Raw genomic sequence first — 9,952 nt, 5'->3', positions numbered from 1 at the left:
CCCAGGCGGCTTTGGCAGCTCCCACAGTAAGGATGGCAGTTGGGTCCTTCAAAGCGCTCCCCTGACCTCTGGTGGTTCCTTAGCAGGTACAAGGGCCCTTGGACCATGGGGGTTGAAAATTGGGCTGGGTGGGTGGCTGGTGCGGAGGGAAATAGCTCCATAGTCCCCATCTGTGGTTTCCTGGCCAAGAATAGCTTTGTTTGCCTAAACTCACTTGCATCAGCTATATTATATGCCTAGGCAGAAAAGAAGTTTTCAGTGCCAAAGAAATGCTGTTCTCCAATTTCCGCTGCCTTCTATCAAGTGCCAGGAACACTGGTGGTGTGTTCGTGGCCCCTGAGGTTTTTTTCTTTTTTCATATAGACAAATCCAAGAGTGCTCCACCACCACCACCCTTGCTGGATACCCCAGGAAAAGTTCCTTCTTTACCCAGGAAACCAGTTCCACCAACCTGCTCTGCAGCTTCCAAGCAACAGCCTGGCTGACCTGATCAGGTGTCAGGACCCACGCCGGTCCACATCTTAGGAAAGAACTCTTGGAGACAGGATTGTCCAAACAGTAACATTTACTAAAACATCGACAGTGGATAATCTAGACAGGATCAATACTTTTAAAGTGTCCCCGAGTAAAAACCCCTCCCCTCAGTCCATTTGGTCAGTCCGGGATCAGTTAAGTTTCAGGTGTCAAAACCCTTCATGGGAAAAGAGAACTTCCATGCATTTTCAACATTTGCTTCCTCCCTTTCAAATACCAATCGGAGATAAACCAGAATCCCCCCCCCCCTCTTTCTTTGTTCTTCTCAGTTCAAAGGTTCTTTCCCTGGTCTTTGATGATGGCCTACAGGCAGGCTGAATAAACAACCTTCCATCTAAGGCAGGGGTGTCCAAACTTTTTTCAAAGAGGGCCAGATTGGATGAAGTGAACATGCTGGAGGGCCAAACATTTTTCCGAACATTCTTTGAACAATTACAATTAAATGCAAATGAATTATTTTATGCCAAGTTAATTGCAAATGGCATACTTTTCATTTTATAACATTAAGATCAACTGACAGCTGAGTTTTCACAATGTATTTTATGTGCAAAACAAGAGGCTTGACAGAACAGTGGAGCCTAAGGGGAGACATACAGGTGCCCTGCCCCATCCGCTCTCATTCACTCACCTTTGCTTGGAAAAGTTTCTCGGTCTCATTCACTCATGTTTTGTTTGCAAAAGCTTCTCTCTCGCTCTCTCATTCCCTCACTCTTGCTCCAAAAAGCCTCTTTCATGCTCTCATTCACTCACACTGCTCAATAAATGTTTCTCTCTCACTCTCATTCACTCACCAACTCAAAAGGCCAGCCGCGGCGCCTCCATTGACTTCCATGGGGACGCTTGGCAATTAAAACCACTCCCGCTACTGCTGCTAACTTTTTCACTTGCTGCTTGGTTCTGATTTAACCTGCAGAAACAAATTCCCGAGCCGGCCCCCATGGCAGCAGCGAGCCCCAAGGAGCGGGACGGCCCAGTGTGCTCGCCGAGACGCTGGAGCGAGATTGCCCCCAACAATCTGAGCACAAGATCGGCATTTCTCAGCCTGCGCTGATCTCGCGCTCCTTACAATCTCCCTCTCTTTGTTTCAGTTTGCTTTCTACATTTGGGATGAAGACTCGAGGTTCGGCATGTCTCCGCGTCCACTGATCAGCGCGTGCGGAGAAATGCCCATTCCCTCTGCTGAGCCATCCCAGTTACTTCCCTGGAGCACCTCCATATCTTGTAAGGGCGCACAGGGAATCGGCGTTTCTCTGCACTCGCTGATCAGCGCGTGGGGAGAAATGCCCATTCCCTCTGCTGAGCCATCCCAGTTGCTTGCATTGCAGAAGGCAAGTATTTGGGATGAAGACTCGAGATTTGGCGTTTCTCAGCCCGTGCTGATCTTGCCCTCCTTACAGTCTCCCTCTCTTTGTTTCAGCTTGCTTTCTGCATTTGCGACAAAGACTGGAGACTCGAGAGAGGGAGATTGTAAGGAGCGCGAGATCAGCACTTTCTGCATTTGGGACAAAGACTCGAGATTCGGCGTTTCTCAGCCCACGCTGATCTCGCGCTCCTTACAGTCTCCCTCTCTCGAGTCTTCATCCCAAATGCAGAAAGCAAGCTGAAACAAAGAGAGGGAGACTGTAAGGAGGGCGAGATCAGCGCGGGCGGAGAAATGCCGAATCTCGTGTCTTTGTTCCAAATGATTGCCTTCCGCAATGCAAGCAACTGGGATGGCTCAGCAGAGGGAATGGGCATTTCTCCGCACGCAGGAGAGGTTTGTTAGGGAGGCGGTGGTCCGGCGTTGTTTACCTCCTGTGTGTGTGTGTCGGGCCCACAGAGAGATGCAAACACCAGACTGCCACCACCTCTACCAGCCGTTCCCCACAGGTCCGACACACACACACACACACACACACATACACACACATACAAATGAGAGGGGGGGGAAATGCCAGACTGCCGCCTCCCTACCAGCCTCCCTACCAGCCATTCCCCGCAGGTCCGACACACACATACACAAACGAGAGGGGGGGAAATGCCGGACTGCCGCCTCCCTACCAGCTGTTCCCCGCGGGTCCAACACACACAGACACACAGAGAGAGAGAGAGAGAAGGGGGAAAAGAAGGAGGGGATCTGGCAGCACCTGAGACTCCATATGCTGCTCAGAAACACCCTCTCACCGCCCTCCCTCCTGTGGCAGACAGTCTTCTGCTTGCCGCCCTCAATCAGAAGGGAGGGCCGTGGGAGGGCCGCATTTACACAGAGCAAGGAGGGCTGTTAGAGGGCCGTATTAAACCGCCCCCCGGGCCGCAAATGGCCCGCGGGCTGGACTTTGGACATGCCTGATCTAAGGGATAAAGGTAAAGGTAAAGGTTCCCCCGCACATGCGTGCTAGTCGTTTCCAACTCTAGGGGCCGGTGCTCATCTACGTTTCAAAGCCGAAGAGCTTGTCCGAGGACATCTCCATGGTCATGTGGCTGGCATGACTAGACGCCAAAGGCGCACAGAACACTGTTATGAACGTTCTCCTTTGAATACAATGCTTTTAAATGGTTATGTTATTATGGGATGTTTCAATTACTGTCCACGTTTCTGATGTAACAGGATTTCTTCCATCCAATGAACTATTCTTTTGTACTTTTTCTTCTGTATGTGTCCTGTGCTCCTCTTTTCATTAAGGCAGGGGTGTCAAACTCAATTTCATTGAGGGCCGCATCAGCATTGCGGTTGCCCTCAGGGGGCCGGGTGGGTATGGCCTGGGTGGGCGTGGCCTACTGGGTGGGCGTGGCTAGAGTGCATATGGCCTACTGGGTGGGCGTGGCCACCTCTACATCGTTGGCATCAAGGGTGCCTATGGGGGCCTGGGCAGGAGTGGGACAGATCTAAGGGTCTCTGGCAGAAGGAGGGTCTCTGGGCCGGGGCCAAGGCAGTGGGGGCCGTTCCCTCACTGTTTCCAGGATGGCTTCGCGGGCCACATAAAATCACTCCGTGGGCCGGATCCGGCCCCCGGGCCTTGTGTTTGACATGTCTGCATTAAGGGAAACCTCCTTGTGAGATTAATAAGTTGCCTTTAAATAATCTTCTAATTGGAACATGTGTGTCGTGGCACAATCTAGGTGTCTGATCTGCCCCAACTGGGTCCCTTAGGAATGAAAGATCCTCAACTTCATCAGATTGAAGCAAAAGGTGCCTCTCGTAGAAACCAATTCTGGTCCAATTCGCTATCCCTTGTGGGTGGGCGGGGCTGGTCCTGGTGAAAGGGAAGCCTCATGGCTGCAATCTCTACCCCCCATCACCCTTTTCTGAGCTGAGGAAGGAAAGAGATGAGAAGTGAGGGAACAAGGGAAGAAGGAAAAGCACCTTGGTAGCATCAATCCTGTATCATTGAGACTTGGGCTCAAAGGAGAAAGCAATTTTATGTTCTCTTTTGTCGCAGACAGGACTTTATTGGCAGTCCAAGTTAACATTGGTATTCTTGAATTGTGAGCTCTTTAGGAAAGTGTCCCCTCTTTGTGTGTTGCAAAGAGCCATTTCCAGTGGGGAAAACAGGACAGAGCAGAGTGGGGGAAAACATTTTCCTTTGTTATATTTCCAGTCTGAATTAGACCAAGGCAGGGTCCCTACAGGAGAGCCCTTGTAAGGGTTATGTATTAATAGAAAAGCAACTAACTTACACCTGCTCCTAAATGCTAAAGCTGTTGCACATAAAAAATGGAGGTGCTCTGATCAACTATCACAGCCACCATTTTGACACTTTTGCTGTACTGTTGTCTGTGGACGTCCCCACTAAATGCAGGCATGGGATAAATTGAACCTGGTTTGTTCTCGGTCTTTTAAGTGGCCACAGACTACCAGCCACAGTGGCATTTGATCACAAGGGAAGAAGGCATAGAGAAATGTTTCCCCTTTTGCCTTTCAGCATCCTTTCAGCAATGGGGAGGGAGGAAGATTATAAAGAGAGGAAGGGACCGAGAGAAGTCCTGCCTTAGCACTTAACTTAGCATTTAGCACTTAACCACAAGCAGCCATGCTTCCAATCCCTTGTACCTTCCTCCTGACCTCTCCTCGTGGTCTCCCATCAAATTGCCAAGGAGAGCGAGCCAATCAGCAGCAGCGTTGAAGAGATAAGTGCAGCCGGGTGCCCCCCAAGCAACTGGCATGACTGAGGGTCCTCTGCATGGCCTGATAACAACAGCCAGGCTCCTCTGGTGGACAAGGCTATAGTGTCTTCCTCACCTGGAGACAATGGTTCCCCCCCAACCTGGGCCCTCACAGGTGCCCTCTCAAAGCGAACAATATTTTTTAAAATTTTATTTTAATCCCATTTATATGCCGCTCTTCTCCGAAGACTCAGGGCGGCTTACAATCTAAGCACAAATCAAATGTGCTTAGCAATAGCCTTCATTCTATGTATATGCCTGCTTATTAGGGCTTTCACCACCCCCCCCAAGCGGCATTATTACAAAGTCAGCTTATTGCCCCCAACAATCTGGGTCCTCATTTTACCTACCTCGGAAGGATGGAAGGCTGAGTCAACCTTGAGCCTGGTGGGATGCGAACCTGCAATAATTGCAGGCAGCTGGTGTTACTTAAGGAGGCATTAGCCCACTGCTCAACCAAGCTTCCTAATATTGAGATGGCCACCCCCATCCCGGCCCCCCAAGGTCAACCAAAACGCTAATGAAGCCCTCAATGAAATTGGGCATGTTGGGCAGACTACCTGGGCAAGTGGTTGTGAGGCATTAATCTAGGGAGACCCAGCACCCCACCTTCTTGGCAGGAAGGCAGGCTAGGAATGGCCCTTCAAAGGAAACCTGGGGCTGAGCATCTCAGGGTCTGCTCCTTTGCTGCCCTCTGATGGCCGTTAGTGGAGCTGCTGCTGTGATCTAATTCCATCTCAAGAACCCTGAAGACTTTGGCAGCCCCCACAGTAAGGATGGCAGTTGGGTCCCTCAAAGTGCTCCCCTGACCTCTCTGGTGGTTCCTCAGCAGGTGCAAGGGCCCTTGGACCATGGGGGCCAGAAAGCAGGGGCTGGGTGGGTGGCTGGTGCGGAGGGAAATATCTCCATAGTCCCCATCTGTGGCTTCCTGGCCAAGAGTAGCTTTGTTTGCCTAAAGTCACTTCCATCAGCTATATTATATGCCTAGGCCAGGGGTCGGCAACCTGAAAAAGCAAAAGAGCCACTGGGAACCGGTTCCATCACACATAAAAAAAGTGGGAGCCGCGTGCGTGCGTCCATGCATGCGCATGCGCAAAAAACTTTGCGCATGCGCAAAACAGTTTTTTCTTGCGCATGTGCGGACGCGCGCGGTTGCCATTTTTTTATGTGATTGAACCGGTTCCCGGTTACGCGATGTCGACGGCCCGTTTGCAGAGCTACCGCCTTCGGCAGCCTGCAAACGTGCCGCGACAGCTTTCCCAAAGAGCGGCGCCGCTGCCCATTTGTGCGGAGGTGCGGGCGCACCTCTCCAAAGGTTTGGGGAGGTGCGCGCGCACCTACGGTCATTCGAAGAGGTGCACGTGCACCTCTTGGAATGGGCAGCAGTGCCGCTTGTTGGGAAAGCTGCTGCGGCCCGTCTGCAAAACTGCCGCTTTCGGCAGCCTGCAAACATGCTGCGGCAGCTTTCTCAAAGAGCGGCGCTGCTGCCCGTTCGCGCGGAGGTACGCGCACACCTCCCCAAACCTTTGGAGAGGTGCGCCCGCACCTACGGTCGTTCGGAGAGGTGCGCGCGCACCTACGGTCGTTCAGAGAGGTGCGCGCGCACCTACGGTCGTTCGGAGAGGTGCGCGCGCACCTCTCGGAATGGGCAGCGGCGTCACTTGTTGGGAAAGCTGCCGCGGCCCGTCTGCAGAGCTGCCGCTTTTGGCAGCCTGCAAACGTGCCGCGGCAGCTTTCCCAAAGAGCGGCGCCGCTGCCCGTTCGCGCAGAGGTGTGCGCGCACCTCTCCAAAGGTTTGGGGAGGTTCACGCGCACCTCTCCAAATGGGCGGTGCCACTCTCCATTTGGAGAGGTGCGCGTGCACCACTGCCCGTTCGAAGAGGTGCGCGCGCACCGGGCGGCTGGGAGCCGCAGGAGACGGCTCAAAGAGCAGCATGCGGCTCCGGAGCCGCGGGTTGCCGACCCGTGGCCTAGGCAGAAAAGAAGTTTTCAGTGCCAGAGAAATGCTGTTCTCCAATTGCCGCTGCCTTCTATCAAGTGCCAGGAACACTGGTGGTGTGTTCCTGGCCCCGAGTTTTTTTCTTTTTTCATATAGACAAATCCAAGACTGCTCTCCACCACCACCATCCCTGCTGGATACCCCAGGAAAAGTTCCTTCTTTAACCAGGAAACCAGTTCCACCAACCTGCTGTGCAGCTTCCAGGCAACAGCCTGACTGACCTGATCAGGTGTCAGGACCCACCCCAATCCACATCTTAGGAAAGAACTCTTGGAGACAGGATTGTCCAAACAGGAACTTTTACTAAAACATGGTTGACAGTGGATAATCTAGACAGGATCTGGAAAATGTGTCGCAGATCGATACTTTTAAAGTATCCTTGAGTAAAAACCCCTCCCCTCAGTCCATTTGGTCAATCCGGGATCAGTTAAGTTTCATGTGTCAAAAGCCTTCTTGGGAAAAGAGAACTTCAATGCATTTTCAACTTTTGCTTCCTCCCCTTCAAATTCCAATCAGAGATAAACCAGAATCCCCCCCCCCGCTTTCTTTGTTCTTCTCAGTTCAAAGTTTCTTCCCTGGTCTTTGATGATGGCCTCCAGGCAGGCTGAATAAACAACCTTCCATCTAAGGGATAAAGGTAAAAGGTAAATGTTCCGCCGCACATGCGTGCTAGTCGCATGTGCTAGTCGTTTCCGACTCTAGGGGCCGGTGCTCATCTCCGTTTCAAAGCCGAAGAGCTTGTCCGAGGACATCTCCGTGGTCATGTGGCTGGCATGATTAGACGCCAAAGGCGCACAGAACGCTGTTACCTTCCCACCCTAGTGGTCCCTATTTTTCTACTTGCATTTTTACGTGCTTTCAAACTGCTAGGTTGGCAGAAGCTGGGAGGAGTAACAGGCACTCACTCTGTTACGCGGCACTCGGGATTCGACCCGTGAAACTGCCAACCTTCTGATCAACAAGCTCAGCGTCCTAGCCCACTGAGACACCGCGTCCCTTTCTAATGGATAGGGATGACCAATTAATGGGAATGGCAGAATCCATGGGGCGAGATTTAGGGTTGCACAGATAGGGAGTTAAGAATGGAATATAAATGGATTTTGACACCAGGGTTCCAGATTCACAGCTCTAGTGCCTTCCAAGCTGCCTGATCAAAGGAAGCACCTGATTTTCCATGCTATTTTTTTATTTAGGAGAAAGTCATAAATCAAAATTTACACTCAATGCATTATGAAGGAACTGGATACTGTTTAATTGCATCAGTGTCAACGGATTTCACAGTAAATTGAAATTATTTGGTAAAAAGGTACCCCTAAATACTTTTTGCTCCAATGGGAGGATTCGACCATTCACCTTGTCCTTCTCTGACTCTTCTGCAGAGAATTTGAGGGGCCCAAACTTGGCACAGTATTTATGATGCAGGTTGAGCAGAGCAGAACCGATCAGAACAATTCTTGGCCTCTGTTTCATGGCCCTGATCTGAATTCTTAGGAGAGGACAGTTTCTGGCTCCTTCTCCACCTTCAGGAGGGGTCTCAGCTGCAGCCAGGATGGCCCAGAAAAGGAGCAGCTGAGAGGCCGGCTGGAACTCAAGCAGGAAATAAGGAAGGCTGGTCTTGGACAACAGGCTAAGTCACAGAAATCTAGCCCTTCTCAATACTGCCACACTTAGCACGTCAATGGGGTGTTAGATCCTAGGGAAGAAATTGTGTTGTGTGAACGAAAACAAGTCATGCTGAAGTATAAAATTGCAACTTTCTTGCCATTCAGCCTCTATAGTGCCTTTGCCAGCCTACCTGGGCAGGTTGTTGTGAGCTTTAATCTAGGGCCAGACAGTGCCCCGCCTCCTTCACTGGGCCGAGCATCTCTGAACTGCTGCGCTCCCAAAGGCCAGCCGGTAGTGCCAACACCCATCTTTGGCTGCCCCCTGATGGCCGGTGGGGGAGTGGCTGCTCAGCTGTACTTCATCTCCCGGGCCAGGAAAGCCAAAGCGCCCTCCCCCCCCCTGCAGCAAAGACCTCAGTGGGTCCTTCATCATCCCGGGCATAAGATTGCAGCCCTCCAGCCTTGAACGGGGCAGTAGCAGGAGGAGGACCCACAGAAGTTGCTCTTGGTTGCTCTCATATGTTGCAATTGAGGCTTGTTGCAGGGACTCGCCCGAAGGGTGTCCACTGGGAACCTTCTCCAGCCGGGGACTCTCAGCCTGGCCCTGGACATCATTGGCTGTCCTGGGAAGTAATCTTGATTAGGGTTAGTTGGGACTTCAATGGGAAAGGTGGTTCTCAAGGCCAGTTTATGGGACCATCTCTTCTCCCCACTTTCCTCCTTTCTCTTTGGCAGGGCAGAAGATGTGAGGAAAAAACCCAAGAAAAACATTTCGGAAAAGCATGAGATGAATACAAATATTTAAAGTCAAACAATAATTGCATATCCTCCTTCCCCCCCCCCCATGCACGAAGAGGTTCCAGTGTGAATACAGAGCGAGTGAAGGGAGGGGCAGAAGCTCTGGAGAGCCAAAACACCGAAACAGGCAGATTCGTCCATGAAATCAGGATCAGAATCACAGAATTAATGTACCGGTAAATGAATTAATAAATAAATGATGATGAGAGCTGGTAGGGACATTGGAGGTCTTCTAGTCCAGCCCCCTGCTCAGGCAGGAGACCCTACACCATTTCAGACAAATGGCTGTCGAGTCTCTTCTTAAAACCTTCCAGTGTTGGAGCATTGACAGCTTCTGGTGGCAGGTAGTTCCACTGCTTAATTCTTCTCCCTGTCAGGAAATTCCTCCCTCCTCCCCGCTGGCTTTCCCTCCGTCCTGCTTCTCCCGCCTTCGGGGGGCTTCGGGGACGAGCCCGGCTCCCTCCTCCTCGGGGCGCCCCCCAGATACGGGAAGGCTGCTCTCCCGCCTCCCCCGCCCTTCTCCCCATCTGCTCCCACCCCCGCGCGGGAGGGGGGCTGCCTGGGGGCCGCGGGGGGGCCTGGCCGGAGCCCCCCCAACTCCCCCCGCCCTGCCTGGGGAGAGACTTCGCTACTACGCAGGCGCCATGTAGCTGATGGATGCAAGGAGGACGCCGATTGGTCGCTCTGGCGACGGCGGCTATTGGCAGGAGGACTCGTAGGGGCGGTCCCTTCAAGCGAAAGAGGAAGAGCAACCAAGAAAAGGGTTCGCAGGGAACTCTCGCCTCCACTTCCGGGAACGAACCGAACTGAGGCGCTTAATTGACTCGGCCGCGGACTGGCTCGGAGCCAGGTAGGGCGCAAGGGATGCCGGGAG

At 52.3% G+C, this 9,952-nt stretch overlaps 1 long non-coding RNA gene across 2 annotated transcripts; it reads right to left on the bottom strand.

Annotated features, from left to right (window-relative positions):
• Positions 1-6,946: 6,946 nt before the first annotated feature.
• Positions 6,947-9,562, bottom strand: LOC308674793. 2 transcript variants are annotated; one of them, XR_014027971.1, is made up of 3 exons: positions 8,472-9,562; positions 8,030-8,369; positions 6,947-7,300 (listed from the first exon to the last, which is right to left on the bottom strand). It is a non-coding gene; the product is annotated as an uncharacterized lncRNA (long non-coding RNA). The 2 variants fall into 2 exon arrangements; XR_014027972.1 differs by lacking the exon at positions 6,947-7,300 and having other exon boundaries at positions 7,905-8,369.
• Between the last annotated feature and the right edge of the window lie 390 nt (positions 9,563-9,952).

The sequence above is a fragment of the Vipera berus genome (assembly GCF_964194415.1).
Source record: "Vipera berus genome assembly, chromosome: 15".
NCBI classification, from domain to species: Eukaryota; Metazoa; Chordata; class Lepidosauria; order Squamata; family Viperidae; genus Vipera; species Vipera berus.
Note: the sequence above shows the minus strand (reverse complement) of the source record. Positions and strands in the feature narration are given on the sequence as shown.